The sequence below is a fragment of the Protopterus annectens genome, chromosome 9.part0, assembly GCF_019279795.1.
Source record: "Protopterus annectens isolate FY-2018-M chromosome 9.part0, PAN1.0, whole genome shotgun sequence".
NCBI lineage: Eukaryota > Metazoa > Chordata > Ceratodontiformes > Protopteridae > Protopterus > Protopterus annectens.
In genome coordinates this window covers 1753412506-1753431702 of record NC_056743.1, presented here as the reverse complement: position 1 = coordinate 1753431702, position 19197 = coordinate 1753412506, and the positions used below count along the sequence as shown (strand labels likewise).

Genomic DNA, 19197 nt, shown 5'->3' with positions numbered 1-19197 from the left:
CTCAGAGCCTTAATTCTTTGTGCTAACAAATTGGAATTGGCTTTAGAAATGGTCAATTTACATTACAGTCCCAAAAAAGTTCAGTACTAAAGAGGGTTCAAACTATCAACTGGCTGCACTTTTTTCACCTGGTGGCAAGGATATGTTCAAGATTCTGCAAGCTAGACTCCAGCAGTGTGTGAAATGAGAACTGCCAGATTTAGAAGCTGGTTTTAGAATTGGAAGAGGTACCTAACTTCACACTGCCATCATCTGCTGGGGAAAAAAAGGCGTTCCAGAAGAATATTTACTTGTGCTTTTTCAGTTGCTCTAAAGCCTTTTATTGTGTAGACCATAACACATTGTTGCAAGTTCTTAAAGAAATAGGGATATCATGTCACCTTATTTGCCTCCTTAAGAATGTGTATGTAGACCAGGAAATCATGTTACAACTGAATACGGAGTACTGCCTGCAGATTGTGATTGCAGCCATGAAATTAAGAGGAAAGCAGTGGCAAATCTGTATAAGATATTAAAGTGCAAGCTTATCGCATTGTGCACAAAGGGCACTGTAGTTAATGCTATAGTTTTCCCGGTTGTAACCTGTAGCTGTGTAAGTTGCACTGTAAGAAAAAATAATGCACCAGAAAATTGAAATATTTGAACTGTGGTATTGGAGAAAACTTGACAATCTCATGGACAGCAAAAAATATTGAATCAGTCAGTATTTCAGAAAATAAAGCACACTGTCAACTGGAAGGTATGAGAATAAAACTTCGATACTTTGGCCACATAAAAAAAAAATGCTTTGACAACATAATGTGAAGACAAGATTCACTGCAGAAGACACTAATACTGGGAATGGTCAGAGTCAAAAGAAGGATGGCAACAAAGGATAAGATGGGAGGAAGCAGTTGTTGACAGGCTAAAGTCCTTGAGTTCAAGAAGCGTCGGACTTCACTAAATGACTAAACAAGTCCCTATCCTGTAGTGGCCATTGGATGCACTGCTAATGTTGGGCCCCACAGTGTTGTTCTGGTGGTGCAAATCTACTTACATAAATGTGCGTGGTACACGTGTATTAAATCTGACTGTAGTGCTATGCAAAGTTTGACGAGGCCTTCACCAAGTGGCAGTGGAAATTTGACTGATGTCTCTTCCTACTCCCCTGTCTACCTCCTCTAACACCCATGATAATTTCTTGTACACAGTTTGCTAGGACTGCAGTCAGAAGCTGGCTTTGCTGGTCTTGGATTATTTGAATCTGTTAAATTTTACAGAAGAAGGTCCACTTTTAACCATGCATGATACTAAAGCACTTTGGTCCAGAGGTGTTTGATGGACTTTGTAGTTGTGTTGTCCAACCGCAATGCATATGTTCTAGGACAATCAGGACAAGAGAGGTGTTGAGCGGGACTTCCAAGGTGGTTGCACATTGAGTAACAGCTTAATTCTAGCTCTTCCATTGTGAAAACAGAAACTCTGCAGAGAAGGCCAGTATACTTTTGTATTTATCAGTAAATTTCAGTAACTGGCTAGTATGTGTACTGCCTGTGTGCCAGGAAAAAAGAAGTAGAAGACCTGGAAAAAAATCAGCTACAAAAGTTGAGGAAGAAACACTGATTGGGGAGAGCTGTGCTGCTGTTCAGCAAAAAGCAATGCAACCTCCAGACATGACTTCCATTAAGCTACAGAATATATAAGACAACTGCACATAGATCTGGTTAAAATAAATGAAACAGTGATTGAGTATATCAACACAAACAACAAACGGCTGGAAAAAATGGAAGAAGCTTTAAAAAGATATTCAGATGAGGTGATAAAACTGAAAAAAAAATCAGCTGTTGAAAAGAAGAAAAGACTGGCTGAATATGAGACTGCTCAGGAAGAGATGTTTCAAAAAAATAGAATTACATGACAGAGCACATAAAGAAGACCTGAGATTTTCAGCTATACCAGAGAAGTTGGAAGGAACAGACTGCATTAATTTTATTAAAGCACAAATAAGCAGCTGGACTGTTATTCCACAGCAGGGGTTTTTAGTTGAAAGGGCACATTGTGTGTATGCTCCAAATTCGGCTGTGAGAAAGCAGCCTAGACCTTTAATAATAAAGATGCAATCCTACCAGCAGAAGGAGTTGATTCTCACACAACTATGGCAGAAGGACAAAGTGCTAAAATTGGGAGGCAGCAGAGTGTTTGTGGATAATGATTACTCATTGTATACCAGGCAGAAGAAGAGTAAATTTATCCCACTATTCAGGGAATGTTGAGACGCAGGTGTGAGATTCAAACTGCTGTACCCAGCTGTCTTTAAGGTGTTCTTCCCTGGAGGGAAAACTATTTTTTTTGTTGAAGTACATGCTAAGGAAGAAATACAAAAGTTTGTCCAACAAAAAGCAAGCTGTGAAACTGAAGGAGATTCTGCTTCCTGTTCTTCTCATAATAAAGACCACAGGGAGACTATACATGTGAAACCTTTTTCAGTGTTTCAAAGGAAATTGTTGGAGAATAGGAAGGGAACAAGAGAGTTGACTAGAAGAATGGAGAGTATGTTGCAAATATTGATCTTTTTCAGAATTTGTTGGACTTGTGGGGGACTGTAAAGCATATGCCCTAATTTATTTATTTATTTTTATTTTATTTTACATTTGTTGACTTGGTGTGTCCAACTGAGCTTAGTAGCCCTTTTTCAGTGGAGGCCCGGGGAGAAAAGCTCCACATAAAATACAATTAACGTGTTAGAAAGCATTTAACAGCAGACAAAATTCATAAGTCTTAAAATACTCACACAACAGATATTAGTAATATATACATGAATAAGAAAAATTAAATGTAAGGTTTCATATCACAGTACAGTACATATAGATAGTAACATTTTGTCAGGTGATGTAGTATTGGGTATTTCCCAAGGGTATTAGCAGGTTGTGCTTAAGGAGGGTGAGTGTGGTGGCAAGCCCAGTGACTTTTAAAGTACTCTTTGGTGGCTGATTTAAATCGTTAAGGATGTGTGAAGGACCAGATTTGTAGTGGAAGTTTATTCCAAGCAATAGTTGGTTGATAGTTATATATATTGCACCCTGATTTGGTCTTGAGTTTATACTCTTGTAGCAGGTATTGGTTAGAGCTCTGGACAGGTCCAGTGGGAGAATAGGAGGACATGATGGAAGACAATGTCGGACAGTAGGAAGGTTGGTATAGGACAGAGTGAATAATCTGGAGCTGAGAAAGGAGAAGCTGGTGGGGTAGTTCATCAGTTTAGGTGTTTTAAAGAGAGACAGTGATGGGATTTGTGTTTGTTGAGCAGCGAATCTATCTACCCTGTTATAGGTAGCTTCAAGTTTGGCCAGGAGTGAAGAGTTCCGATTTGTGAGAATTTGGGAGCTGTATAAAAGACTGGGTCGAAGGTAGGCATGAGAAAGAGATAAACTTTGGCCTCAGTTGTGAGGAACTTCTTGTTTCTGTACAGGAGCCCTAATTTCTGATGAGTCTTCCTAATACAGTTGTTAATATGTAGGACAAATTTCAGTTGATGATCAATGGTGACACCTAGGAGTTTAGTGCTGGATTCATTTTCAGTGAGGGTATTATTAAGAGATCATATGGAGAAGGTGGATTTAATATGGTTAGCATTTTTGAGGAGAAAGAGTAACAGCTTTGTTTTTTTAAGGTTGAGAATGAGCTGGTTATTGGAGAGCCATGTTTCAGCTGAGTTAAATGAATGTCTGAGTAGTTGAAAGGAGTTCAGAGGGAGAGTTGGCAATAGTGATGACTGTAGAGTCATCAGCGTATTGTACTAGAGAAGACAGGGGGCAAAAGAAGTATAAAGTAGGTTAGTAAAGACATTAAAAAGTAATGGCCCAAGTACAGAGCCTTGAAGAACTCCCAATTTGACTGGAAGTGTGTGTGTGTGTGTGTGGGGGGGGGGGACAGTGCAGAGTACCAACTCACTGTTTGCAGCCTATCAGTAAGGTAGCTAGAGAACCATGCAACAGTGTCAGAGGAGAAGTTAAGGTTAGACAGTTTTTCCAAGAGAGAAGAGTGAGATACAGTGTCAAAAGCCTTTGATAGGTCTAGGAAAAGGCAAGAGATAAGATTATGGTCATCTCTGGCTAGAGAAAGTGTGTTCAGGAAGGATATAAGGGCTGATGTAGTGCTATGCTTAGGTTGGAATCTGTGTTGGGTAGGTGTGAGCAGAATTTCCTGTATTAAGTATTGTATGACTTGCCTATGTATGCATTTTTCTAGTATTTTAGAGAGGGGGGAGAGGAAGGCATTTGATCTGAAATTGGTTATATCTGAGGAGTTACTTGCTTTGTGGATAGGTAGAGTGTAGAATTGTTTCCAGATGGAAGGAAAATTAGACTTAAAGATGGAGCAATTAATTAGAATAAATACAGGTAGACCAAGAGAGTCAGCTGCAAGCTGAAGAAAAGATAGGGGGATGTTGTCAGCTGATACTGAGCATGGCTTTAATTTGGAGAGTAGAGTTTTGATATAGCTAGTAGGCACGGGTTTGAGGGAGAAGGGTATTGGAAGAGTTTGTAGTTGGAGCAGTTTCTGGAGAGTTAGATTAGCTAGTAGTGGAGGAGTTAGATTTTGGGTTAAGTAGCTTCAATATGGATTCAATAAAGTAGTTATTAAAGATGGTGGCTGATGTTCTTTGTGTTTCACTGTTGCAGTCATCACCTGTGGGTTATCCCTGCTGTGGTAGCCCTTGGCCGGCCCGAATACCATAGTTCATGTTTTTCTGCGTCAGCTGTTGTCACTTGTAGACTGACATCAGGTCGTCAGTGCTGTAAAACAAGGCAGCTGACGCCATTACATCAGTCTTTCTTGCTGTGGAGCCCGTAGCAAAAGCAGTTCACATGTGTGCCAGTTGGTTGCTACCAGAGCTTGGATTACAGCTGAAAACGTCTAAAGCTAAATACCCCATTGGGGATCCTTTTTTCTTGCACTAACCGATGTCCGAAAAAGTTAACAATTGTCTTACCTGTGGAAAGCAGATCCCACACCGAGGCTTCCAGTCATACTGCGTCACTTGTTTAGGCCCAGACCACGATGTTCCCCGTTGTCGGTTCTGTGCCCTCTTTAACACGAGAAACATTTGTCGTAGAGCTCTTATTGTAAACAAGTATTTTTGTTCTCCATCTTCACAAATGGCATCCATCAACCAACAATCCATAGACATTCCAAAAAAATGTAGGGATAAAGATAGAGACAGATTACACAAGGCTAAGCCTTCCGATGACTCTACCGCTAAGCAGGTCATCAGTTGTCTGGAATTCAGTGAGGTGCTTTCGCAGCCCCTGATGCCCGATACGATATCTACACAGGCCTCTACCAAGACCCTTTCGGAGTCCGGTATGCCGCAGAAATCTTCTTCATCTTCCAAGCCTTTGGTTGTGTCTGCCATAGTTGAGTCCAGAGCCATGAAGCAGGCATCAGCTTCCAAGAAGGCCTTCTGCACTACCAATTCTCGATAAAAAAGCAACATCTTCTCATCAGACTACCGTTTCTCAGACCAATGGATACTCTTAGGCCTAGAAGCCAGGCCACTCCTAAAAAAATCGACCTCTAGCCACCATCTTACCCCTGCTCCATCACCCCAAGCCCAAATGCTTATGAGGATTCAGATGCAGAGGAATCCATTCATTCTGCCTCCCCACCAGAAGACCTTTCCTTTGGGGAAACCCTTCACACCCTCAGGGAACATTTCCACTTGGAATCTCAGGACTTCCCTCAGTCTAAGAAAAGGCTAAGAGAGTTTCTAGACCTGCCCCAGCACAGATCTCTGGCCAACCCCTATATCTTAGAAGTGGTGGATGATGTTTTCCATGAATCCAGCTTAGCCCCTGACACCCTCCCACTTGCTCCCAGTAAACCTGACAGGTATTGCATAGGTTCATAGGTTCATACTAGGCTATCTCCCCTAGGGCATTTATAAGCCTAGCCAGAGTATGTTTGGCTTTTGCCACCCATTTTAAATTAATTTTGCTATGCCCTTTTTCGAGGTTAGTATACTGTGCCACTGTCTAACAGTGACACAGAAGCGATACCCGGGGTAAACCTACGATCTCCCATCCACTCATCAAGATTCCTCTTGAAGCGAGTCAATGAGGGACTCTGCCTAACCTGGACTGGGATTTTATTCCAGAGTGAAGGGAGCCTCTGGGTTATGAATCTGTCCCTCCAGCATGTCCAATTTATTTCAGTGCTGAGGTTCAAGTCTCTCGAGCGTGTAGCTTGATGGGATTTGGATTTTTTGAGGTGCAGCATGTCCCTTAATTCTGGGTTGGACATGGCTGTATACGTCAGGCACAGGTCGCCTCTGAGCAGGCAGTATGCCACTGAGTAGAGCTGGAGTTTCTTTAACCGGGCAGCATATGGCATCTGTTTGAGCCGTTTGATCCTCTTGGTGAGGTACTTTTGGGGTCTTTCCAGTTGCTGCAGGTGTTTGGTAAGGTACATCCCAAAAGGGGCATTGTATTCGATTATGGGCCTGATGAGGGATGAGTAAAGAAGCACAATGACCTCCCCTAATCTAGATGTGAATTCTTTCATGATTAGGTGGGCTATATAAAATGTTTTTCTAACCACTTTGGCCACGTGGTTGTCAAATGCGAGATTGCTATCAACTTGGGTCCCCAGGTCCCTAATTACTTCTTCTGTACTTAATGGATTACCACCTGTGTGGTAATTTGTGGGCACTTTGTTTTTGCCAAAGGGGATGACTATACACTTTTTGGCGTTTAGCTTGAGGCCATGGCTCTGGCACCAGTTGTCTGTTTCTATGAGGCCCTTTTGGAGGATGCTTGTGTCGGCTGGAGAGTCGATTATGGCACCCAGTTTGCAGTCATCTGCGAACTTATCAGCCACAGTCCTTCCGTGTTGGCCTGTACCTCCTAGAAATATATACCAAACAAGAGAGGTCCCAGGACTGAGCCTTGTGGGATGCCACTTGTAACTGGTTTGGAGTCTGACATGGCTCCAGCAATTCTAACCATGTGGGTTCTGTCCTTGAGCCACTTTGCAACCCATCTAGTGACATAGGGGTTTATATTTAAGCTGGTGAGCTTATCTATAATGCCAGAGTGGGGTATTGTATCGAAGGCTTTTGCGAGGTCCAGGTAGGCTGTGTGGACCACCTTCCCTTCGTCAATGGCCTTGGTGACTGTTTCAAAGAAGTCGACCAGGTTTTAGAGGCAGGATCTGCCCTTAACAAAGCCGAACTGGGTAGGATCCAGTGTCTGTAAGTCCCCAATATCTTTATTTATGAGGTCCATGATGATCCTTTCCATAGCTTTGCAGACCAAGCTAGTCAGGCTTATGGGGCAATAGTTTCCCGGGTCTGTTGAGGCACCACCTTTGTGGAGAGGGACCACTGTTGCTGTACGCCACTCTTTGGGTACATATCCTGTAGTAAGGCTGAGATTGAACAGTAGTTTTATGTTTGGGTTTAGCTCTTCTTGGAGTTCATGTAGGACGCAGCCCGGGACAACGTCTGGTCCCATTGATGCTGTGTTTTTTGCTTTGGAGAGGGTGGCTCTTACCTGAGCATCTGAGATGTCAGGGGGGCAGCACTCTGCTGGGATAGATATTTGCCTTTTGGTGGGGGAGGGAGTTTGTGCTGAACCTGTCAGCTAGGATGTTGGCAATGTCTGTGGGTTCGGTGTATTTTTTGTCATTTTGGACTAATTCTGAGCATATCTGGGAATTCCCACCCAGGTTCCTAACATAACTAAAGAAAGCCTTGTGATTATCCTTAGTATCCTGTGCAATTTTTCTCTCAAGCTGGCCTTGGGCGATTTTATGAGTGCCCGTAGTTTTTTGCTAATACTGATCAGAGATGCCTTCCCTTTTTGGGATTTTGCTCTATCATGTAGTAGCTTCCTCCTTCTATTGTATAGTTTGTTTATGGCTGGGGTCCACCAGACAGGACGCCTGCCTTTGGAGGATTGGGTCTTGGTTTTATTTGGGATTGCATGATCCATGCATTCCTGAAGGTGTTCATAGAATGCATTTATAAAGGATTCTGCAGTCTGGGCCGTATTTTCCACAGGCCCGGGGGCTTTGAAGGATTCCACCTCGGTTTTGAGGAGTGTGAAAATTGCTTTAGAGAAGTTTTTCACTGTGGTTTTCTGGGCAGGGGGTGGGGTCGGGATGTGAATATCCAGTGAGATTAGTTTATGGTCTGATCTTACCAGTGAGGGATACACTTCTGGTCTGGAGCATAAAGTCCCCATGTTGGTGGTGATCAGGTCCAGTATGTTTTCCCCTCTTGTGGGAGTGGTAACAAGTATACCCTCATAGCCACACCCACTTCCTCTCAAACTAATTTACCCCACCCTTTCCTCTTCCTTTTTCCCTCCCCCTCATATCTTCTCTCCACTACAATTAAAACTTCGTCCACGTTCAGTACACCACACATCACTCATCTCACTTTTTACTGACTATTGGAGCTCTCTACATACCAAAACATGTCTCCAAAATATATACTCTTCTCCACTCAACTAATTCTCTTTATGAACCTAACCTTCATCTACTAGCTCACCCAGCCTAACACCCTGTCTCACACCCCACCCTTCCATACAACCTTCTCTCTTAACATACCTCACTCCTACTCAGCCATACCTATATCTCCTACACTTTATCCCATCAAAAACAACCTATGCTTTCCCTACAAACTTATCTCAGCTTACAAAACTTCAAACCACACCCTCCCAGAAAATGGCCTAACAACTAACAATATCTATCAAAAAAAAACCAAAAGCCCCTACCACATAAAGCAGATTCTAACATCTCTTCTACTATCTGGAGATGTTCACCCTAACCCAGGCCCAAACACCTCCTCCTCTACCTCTAAATCCATTCAATTAGCATCCCTTAATGCACAAAGTCTTGCTAATAAAATTCATAACCTCCAAGCCTGGCTACACCATAACAAACCAGATGTCTTAAGCATATCCGAAACCTGGCTAAAACCTCATATAAAGGACGAGGAGATAGTTCCACCTAACTACTCTATTATCAGGGCAGACAGAACCAGTGAAAAAGGTGGTGGAGTAGCCCTACTCTATTAATCCGCTCTATGCATTACTCCCTACAATAAAGCTATTCCTCAATTTAACAACGCAGAATTAATACTAGCCCAACTTCAATTAAACAAGCGCAAAAATATATGTATAGCCTCACTCTACATTCCCCCTGGAGACAATATCTCTACTCTTGAAGACATCCTCTCCTGGTTCTCAACCAATATATCTAACGAAAACATCGTTATGGGAGATACCAACATCAGTTGGTCCTCCAGTCAATCCCATACCCCCTCCATTAACATCAACCTATATAACTTCTCCCAACTCATCAACTCCACCACTAGGCCCTCTAAAAACTTCACTACTGGCAGTATTATAGACTGGATCTTAGTCTCTCACCCCCACTACTACCCCGATAGTGGAACTCTCCCTGACTCATTAAGCGACCACCTTCCCATCTTTGCTGCACGCCTTCCTTCTCCATTACAAGCTACCCATAATTACATTACCTTCAGATACCTAAAAAACTTCAACCCAGAAGCCTTCTCCAACTCCTTAAAATCATTTAACTGGACCCCCTAGAAACTCTCCCCCTCGAAAGTGCAATCACTCACTTTAATACTACTTTCCAAAATCTTTTAGATATTCATGCTCCATTAAAAACCAAAAGAATAAAAAAAAAAACACCCCTTGGCTAACTAAAATCACATTGACAACCATGCGGTTAAGAGATAAAGCCTGGACACGCTATCAGAAGTACAAATCTCCCACTACCCTTAATGAATACAAAACTCTTCGCAATACAGTAAAAAAGCTTATTTCAACCGACCGTAAAAACTACTACACTTCTCTCCAAAGTAAGTACAAAACTGACCCACAAAAATTCTGGAAAGGTATAACCTCCCTCCTAAAACCTGGCACAACTGAAAACCCAAACCCCAACCCAAATGTAGAAGAGAATGAACTCGCCACTGAATTTAACTCCTTTTTCATTGACTGCATTTTCAAACTTACCTCTTCCTTCTTGAGCAACCACCCACCCCCTACTACCACCTGCCCTCCTCCTACGCCCCCCTCTTCTCCACTCTATCACCATACTACCTCGCAACCCCCTACATTCTCACTGAAACCTATCCCTACTTCCACTATAAAAAATCTACTACAGAAGCTTAAACCATGCACTAATGCCCCCGATAACATCCCCTCACATTTCCTCAGCACATCTGCAGATGCCATCGCCCTCCCAATTAGTATCCTAATAAACCGCTCCATCCAAGAAGATCTTGTTCCACAAATCTGGAAAAAAGCTTTTATCATTCCCCTTCATAAAGGAGGGAATAATACTAGCATTACCAACTTCCGGCCCATCGCCATCCTCTCTCCTATATCAAAAATTCTAGAAAAATGTATCCATTTACAACTCCTTCCCTGTTTATTAGACAACAACCTACTTACTTCTACTCAACATGGCTTCCGCCCTAATCATAGTACTATGACAGCCCTCCTTTCATTCCTTGAAACTGTGAATAAAGCTAGAGACTCCGGTCTTACTGTATCTACCATCCTTCTTGATCTCTCCAAAGCATTCCACAATATCTCCCATAACCTACTACTCACTAAATTGTCAAAGCTAAACCTATCACCTTCAACTCTCAACTGGTTCACCAGCTATCTCTCAAACAGGCAACAAGCTGTCAAGTGGAAAAAAGCCATCTCCTCTTTCCTAAACACCCCCACTGGTGTCCCACAAGGCTCCATATTAGGCCCCCTCCTCTTCAACATCTTCGTAAATTATTACCATCACTCTTTCCCCCATGCTAGCATCATACAATATGCAGATGATTCTACAATCATCTGTGCAGCCTCTTCCATTTCAACCCTTCTAAACCTCACCCAAGAAGCATTCTCCACCACAGAACAGTGGATGAAAAATAACCATCTTGCACTTAATGCAGCTAAATCAAAATTAATGATATTTACCCCCTCTAAAACAAACAGATTAGATAGACAACTATTCTCCATCACCAGTCAAAATAATACTCCACTTGAACTGGTATCTGAAACCAAACTTCTAGGAGTTCAAATTGATGATAAACTTAAATTTGAGTCCCATCTACTAATAAACATTAAAAAAAAACACCAAAAACTCGGCCTGCTCTATCGACACAAGCGATTCCTCTCACCAGCAACCAAACTCACTCTCTCTACTACATTTCTCTTACCCTCTCTCCTTTATGGTGCCCCCCTTTTAACTAATCTACAATCTTCTATTAAAACTAAACTAACTACCTGTTACAACAAAATAGCCAAATGTGCCACTAGTAACAAAGCTTCATCTCATCACTGCGCATCACTCCATAAACTAAATTGGCTCGAACTTCCCAACTACTTCTCCTACACTCAGCTCACATATGCACACAAACTCATTTTCCAACCATCCGTCTGTCCTGCTCTTTCTTCTACCTTTAAAATTCACCAGACTCAAAGACTTCACAGATCCACTAATCAAAACCTATTAGAAGTCTACAGACCCCTTCACCCCCCAGGACAAAACCTCCTCTCTTTTTCCTTAGCTCGACTATGGAACTCCCTCCCTCCCTCCATTCGAACCATCACTAGCCTTCCAACTTTTAAAAAATTTCTTCACTCCTACCTAGCATCCACATGGGAATGCTCCTGCTCCCTCCCCACATAAGCATTCTCCACTTCCTGTATTCTCATTACCTTCACCACCCATATTTTGCTCGTAATCTAATTTCTTAATATCATCTATCATCCTGAATTATTCTATATATAAAAAAAAAAAAAATATATATATATATATATATATATATATATATATATATATATATATATATATATTAGGTATAACTTCACTCTATTATTATTTTTGTTGATAATTTTACTGTTTGTAAACTATACCTTGCTATGTCTTGTATGTTATGTAATGTAAATCTCTGTAACATGTATTCTTGTTGGAGCTTTTCTCCCCAGGACTCCATTGAAAATGGGTTCACTTGGCCCAATGGACCATCCTGGTTAACCAACAGCAAATAAATAAATAAATAAATACATAAATAAATAAATAAATAAATAAGTTGTTCCACAGCATTTGAGTTTATGAATTCTAGGAACCTTTGGGCTAGGGTGTTGGAGCTAGAGTAATGCTCCCAGTCTATGTTTGGGTAGTTGAAGTCGCCCAATATAATGGTGTTTGGAGAGACCTTCATATTTTCCAGTGTTCTCAGGAAGGCCGAGTGGGGTTCCTGGGTTTGGGAGGGTGGTCTGTAGCAGGCTATAAACTGGAAGGCAGTTTTACCCACTGTTAGTTGCACATGGATAGTCTCTGATGCTTCGTGCTTTGCCACCAACCTGGAGGTGTGGGTATCTTTGATGAATATCGATACTCCCCTCCTTTTGTGGTTCGGTCCAAGTTTTGGGGCGAAAAGCATGGTATGAGGTATAACCTGGTAGTGCTGGGGTGCTCTCGAGCCCTGAACCAGGTTTCTGTTACTGCACAGATATCGATGTTCTCCATGCTAAGGAGAGTTTCGAGTGCATGCATCTTGAGGTTTAGACTTCTGCTGAGTAGCATTACTCTTAGTTTCATATCCCTTGTGATACCTATGGAGGTGGGTTTGTCTTTTGAGCCTTGCCTAAAAAGGCACTATGTGGGTAGCAAGAGCCTTTGCCAATATCCGAAAGCCCAGGGGTGACAGGTGCAAGCCATCCCTAGCAAAGCATCGTGGCTTGTCGAGCATATCATCCCAGGCTGACAGGCATTGGATCCCCTTTGAATGACACCAATACTTAAGCCAATTGTTGAAATTGATCATCTTGTCTTCATATTGTGGCATCATTCTTGGTGAGGGTAAGATGCTACTCAAGGTCAGGGTCATACTGGCCTGGGCTACATGCTCCGAGAGCTCCTCTATGTCTCTTTTCATGTAGTCCAGGGAGGTATGTCTCAGGTCATTCACACCAGCATGGACAATGACTGAGTCATATTTGTACTTGCCTTGGAGTGACCTGAGTGCTTGTGTTATGTGGCGGATCCTAGCGCCCGACAGGCTGATCACCGTGACCCTCTCCTTGTTCAGCCTGGTGAGCAGTCAGTGTGCCTGACGATAGAGTCACCTATTACAAGTGTATCAGGTGTGTTGTTTAGCCTTAAGGGCTGTGACTGTTCGGCACACTGGCTTTGTGAGATATGTGTTGCACGTGTTTTGTTTTGGGGTAGCGGTTGCTTGGGTGTCTGCTTTGGAGGTCTCTGCTGCTTAGGCAGATCTTTATTTAGAGCATCCGAGTATGTTTTTGTGTGATTATGTGTTTGGTTTGCTGGCATGGTAGATCTATGTGAGACTGGAATTGTAGTGAGTGTGGTTTCCTTCTCCTGACTGGTTATGCCAGTACTGAGTTGAGAGAGCTTAGCCTCCAGTTTGGCTATATGGTTGCATCTCTCACATGTGTTGGAATTTGTTGGGAGGAGGAGAGGGTTGTCTGTACATGAGGCAGTTGTAACATGGCCTCAAGATTCCTAGATTCACCAGCTGGACCGGAGAAGAGATTGACAACTGACCTTTGGACATGCTAGAATAATATTGGGAATTCCTTTATAATTGAAAACAAGGGCCAATGGGGAACAAGGTACTCAAGGGGAGTTTGTGAGGGTGTAGTGCTTTTAATTTTTAGTGCTGACTTATATAATTGCTTTAGTGAGCAAGTGCCAGGTAACTTAAGTGCAATGTGTTACAGGTAACTTAAATGCAAAAACAACAAACAGTAACTTTCTTTCAAGTGAAACAAGGAAATAAGTACAGTAAGCAATGCAGATATCACTAGGGATCCACAGAAGCGCTGAGAAGCCGTGTTTTAGGTGTAATTAGCGTTCCAGGGAAATAAGCAAACAAACAACAAGCATACAAACAAAGCTAGATTCAGCAGGCCTGGATCTAGTCAGAGTACCGGATTCTCTCAAATACCTGTACAGAAATCCTGCTGCAGACCCAGAGGTCATTACACAGGGACCTAAAGGAGCTAGGGCTAGTTCTGCAAAGAATGCTACTCCTTCTGCCAAGGATGCCAGAGCTCTGGACAGATGAGGTAAAAAAGTTTACACCTCTACAACCTTAGTTATAAGAGCACTCAACTGTCAATTCCATACGTTAAAATATCAACAACACATATTGGAACTATTAAAGCAAAAGATTTTTACCTGTCCTGACTGTACCAATTCTAAAGGGTTTGCAGATTTACTGCTCTCTACTTGTCAAGTGGCAAAGCACTCTTTGCACTGTGGATATGACAAACTAGAAGCCTCAAGCAGGGCATCGTTGTCTGGATCTGTCATTAGGAGACATGCATGGTTGAAGGAACAACCTCTCCTTGATCATGTCAAGTCTAAATTAATTGATGCACCCTTGGATAAAGACCACTTGCTTGGAGAAAAAGCCAAAGAGTTGCTTAAAAAGATGGAAGACAAAGTAAAATCAATGCAAACAATAAAAGATTTCTTTCAGGTTCAACCTCCAAGATTCAGCAGGAATTTTCCCTCTAAGCACTGGTCTTTTCCTGCACTTAGCAGACAGGAGCAAGGTAAGGCCCGCAGGGAAAGACCACCCAGGCCCCCATCCCAGGGACAGCAGAGACTCAAAAAGTGGACCACTTCCAAAGGCATGGAGTTCTAAGCCATCCCTCTATTGCAAAAACTCTCAATGACTCCCACTACCCCCCTCTGCCCTTCTTTCACCCACCAAAAGCTAGGAGGAAGGCTGTCCCTCTGCAAAGAAAATTGGCTGTCTGTAACAAAAGACCAATGGGTCTTAAAGATAATTTTTCAGGGATACAAATTCACTTTCAACGAAGTCCCAATTTACAGAGGGTACCCAGACTTGCCTCCAAATCAGTGGGCAGAGACATTAAAACAAGTCCAAACTCTCATATCCCTGGGGGCAGTAAAACCTGTTCCTGCAGATCAAGCAGACAAAGGCTTTTATTCCAGGCTACTCCTTGTTTCCAGAAAGGAGGGCACTTGGCGCCCTATCCTGGATCTATCCATTCTGAACACCTCCCTGGTGGTCCCCAAATTCTAAATGCTAACCTTGCAGCAGCTGCTGCCTATGCTGACATAAAATGCCTGGTTGGTGACCCTAGACCTAAAGGATGCCTACCGCCACATCCCCATAAGGGAATCTGCAGGAAATTCCTGTGCTTCAGAGCAGGCTCACAACACTTTCAGTTCTCTGCGCTTCCCTTTGACTTATCTACTGCTCCCATGGTATTCACCAAATGTTTAGCCCTGGCCATTGCATTTTGCAGACAGAGAAATATACAGATTTACCCTTATCTGGATGACTGCCTCATTTAGGCAGAGTGCAAAGAAAAGCTGCTCTAGGACCTCCGCTTTGTCAAAACCCTCCTAACTTCCTTAGGGTTCACCATCAACGAGAAGAAATCAAGGCAAACACCCTCCAGGAGGATGATTTTCTTGGGAGAACTGCTGGACACAGCATCCCAAATGGCCTTCCTATCCCCAGAAAAGCAGAACTTCCTGCCTCTCTACTGGCATCCAAAAGTCACCTCACAACGAGGAAGTTCCTGCAAGCCTTGGGGTACATGGCATCTTGCATCCTTCTAATTCCTCTGGCCAGACTTCACATGAGAAAGCTTCAGTGGTATCTAAAGAACCTTTGGTGTCAACACTCACACCCTCTAGAGACCTCTCTCCCTCTGATCCCCTGTATAAGGGCCGTGTTTCTCTGGTGGGCAGGGGCCTGTGCCAGGAACAAGGCTCTCTCCTTTATCCTCCGCCTTACTGGGCAGACCATCACCACCGACACCACAGACATTGCTTGGGGTGCTCACCTAGCAGGCTCGTGCACCCAAGGTCTTTGGGATTCCCAGCACCTTCCCTTACATATCAACCAGAAAGAATTGTTGGCAATATAAAAGGCTCTGACATCTTTCCAACCCCATCTTAGGCCAGGGGTTCTCCTTATCAAAACAGACAACACCACAGTAATGTGGTACATCAACAAACAGGGAGGGACCCAATCTTACTGTTTGTGTAGGCTAGCCATGAATCTCTGGCTGACTGCCTCCTCCATGGAATTACACCTAATAGCCCAAAACCTACCAGGAATCAACAACACCTTGGCAGACCACTTAAGCAGAAACTTACTGGACCCCCACGAATGGCAGCTCCACAGAAAGATGTTTTTGCAAGTCACTCAGGAGTGGAGAAATCCAGAGGTGGATCTCTTTGCCTCGACTTCAACCACCAGCTAAATAAATTCTGTACCTGGGAGTAGCACCACCTAGCATGGAAGGTGGATGCCTTGACCTTCCCCTGGAACTCCCACTTCATGTACGCATTCCCTCCTCTGCCTCTTCTTTCCAAGGTACTGATCAAGATAAGGGAAGAGGGACCAAAGGCCATCCTCATTGTTCCAGATTGGCCCAGACAGCATTGGTACCCCATAGCCTCCCAGGCAGCTTCCCCTGATCCCAGACCTCTTGACTCGGGGGGGGGGGGGGGGATGCTGCACCCAGACTTGCAGATTCTCAAACTGTTAGCATGGCTAATACTCTAAAGTCAAGCAAGGGGCACCTGTTAAGCAATCGGGTTCTAGACATGATCACAGAGGCCAGAAGGCCCAGCACCAGAAAGTCTTACACAGGGAAATGGAAAAGATTCTGCTCCTGGAGCCAGTCCAGAGGGGCCAGTTCCTCACAACCTTCTGTCCCTCTTATCCTGGACTATCTAGCAGAGTTACTTAATAGTGGCCTCTCCTTCTCTTCTGTTAAAATCCACGCCTCAGTCATTTCAGCTCATTTCGATACAGACCAGCCCCTGTTCTCACATCCTGTGATTAAGCAATTCCTCAGAGGGGTTCTAATATCAGACTACCCAGAAGGCCACCCATGCCAGCCTGAGACCTGAATTATGTTTTGGAAAAACTAACCTTACCAACCTTCGAACCTGTTGCAGCTTTCCCCCTTTAAAAGACAAAGAATTGATTTTCCTTCTGATTCTTCAGATCACGAGTCCAATGACTCCGACCCCTCTGATTAGGACATACCCTTATCTATCTATGAGAACTCTGATGCATAGGATTCCATCCCCTCTGCCTCCCCTCCAGAGGATTTTTCTTTTGGTGAAACCCTGCATACACTCAGCATTTCCGCTGAGAGTGTCAGGACTACCCACAGTCCAAAAAGAGACTCAGGAAATTTTTAAACTTGCCACAGCACAGGTCTCTAGCTACCCCTCCTGTTCTGGAAATTGTAGATGATGTCTTCATGGAATCCAGTCTTACCCCCTGATACTTTGCTATCAGCACCTAGAAAACCTGACAGGTACTACATAAGACCCGACTCTCGCAAATTTCTATTTAAGAATCCTATTGCGGATCCAGAGCCCATTTCCCTGTGACCAAAAGGCATTAAGGCTACTACAGCAAAAACTCTACCCCTTCGGACAGGGATTCTAGGGCATTAGACAGATGGGGGAAGAAGGTATACACCTCTGCTACTCTTGCCATCAGGGCTTTAAATTGCTAGTTTCACATGTTGAAGTACCAGCAACATATTATGGAGCTTATTAAACAAAAAATTATGTTGATTCCTGATTGCGCAGAACATAAAGATTTGCAAGAGTTGATGCATTCTGCAAACCAAGTTGGAAAACATACTTTGCAGTGTGGTTTTGATGCTTAAGAAGCATATTGCAGGGCTGCTGTTCGTAGAAGGCATGCTTGGCTAAAGGAGCAAAACTTACCAGACCATGTCAAAGCAAAATTACTAGATGCTCCATTACACCAAGAACGTTTGTTTGGCACTAAAGCAGAAGAAGTTCTTAAAAAGATGGAGGAAAAAGCTAAATCTATGCAAACTGTTAAAGATTTCCTACAGGTACAGCCACCAAGATTCAGTAGGCATTGGCCTTCAAAAAACTGGTCCTTTCCAGTCCCTTCCAGAACTTCTCAGTCCAAACCCAGGGGCAGCAGACAACCAAGACTACAGTCTCAAGGTATGCATAGATCTAAACAATGGAGTGCTCCCTCCTCAAAAACAGGAATGGTAATCCTCCATCCTATGGAAAAAGTTCACAATGACTTGTCCTTCATCCTTCCCAGCCTTGCCCAAGTACTTGCAACCCTAGGAGGAAAACTCGCCCTGCATGCAAAAAACTGAGAGTACATAACCCAGGACAGATGGGTCTTAAACATTGTATCACAGGGATACAGATTTCACTTCCACTCATTGCCATCCCCAAGTGGATTGCCGGACCTTCCCCCAAACCAGTGGGCAGAGGCCCAAAAGTAAGTACTTTCTCTTCTAAGGCTATTCCACCTGTTCCGACAGAGCAAAGGGAACAGGGTTTCTACTCCAGACTGTTTCTGGTACCCAGAAAAGAAAACTCTTGGTGCCCTATGCTGGATATGTCAATCCTCAACACCTTCCTGGCGGTTCCGAAATTCAAAATGCTTACTCTGCAACAGCTGCTTCCTATGCTAGCCAAGGACTGCTGGCTGGTCACCCTAGACTTAAAAGAAGCTTATCTGCACATCCCCATAAGGGAATCTTGCAGGAAATATCGACGTTTCAGGGCAGACTCTATGCACTATCAGTTCTCTGCACTTCCCTTTGGCTTATCTACTGCACCCAGGGTATTCACAAAATGCTTGGCTCCAGCCATTGCATACTGCAGGCAGAGAAAACTTCAAATATACCCATACTTGGACGATTGCCTGATCCAGGTAGACAGTCAGAAATTACTACTTCAGCACCTGACATTTGTAAAGAGACTTCTAACTTCTCTGGGGTATACCATCAACAAAAAGAAATCGCATCTGGTACCCAGCCAAAAAATTGTATTCGTGGGAGCAAGCTTGAACACAACTTCCCAGGTGGCATTCCTCACTCCAGAAAAACAAGTTTATTTGACAAACTGCTTCAATCTACTGGAAACCCAAACTCGGCTATCTGCAAGAAATATACTGCAAGTCCTAGGGTTCATGGTCTCTTTCATTATACTAATTCCATATGAGGAAACTTCAGTGGTACTTAAAAAGTCTGTGGTGTCAACATTCTCAGGACCTGGAAACAATGATTCCTATCATTCCTTGCCTAAGAGAAGAGTTCCTTTGCTGGGCAGAGGCCTGCTACCACAACAAGG

The 19197-nt window shown here is 43.3% G+C and overlaps 1 protein-coding gene across 8 annotated transcripts in view; it reads left to right on the top strand.

Annotated features, from left to right (window-relative positions):
- DOCK6 (dedicator of cytokinesis 6) overlaps nucleotides 1–19197 on the top strand; it is a 2991519-nt gene that overhangs the window by 927203 nt on the left and 2045119 nt on the right. The gene's annotated exons all lie outside the window — the stretch shown is intronic.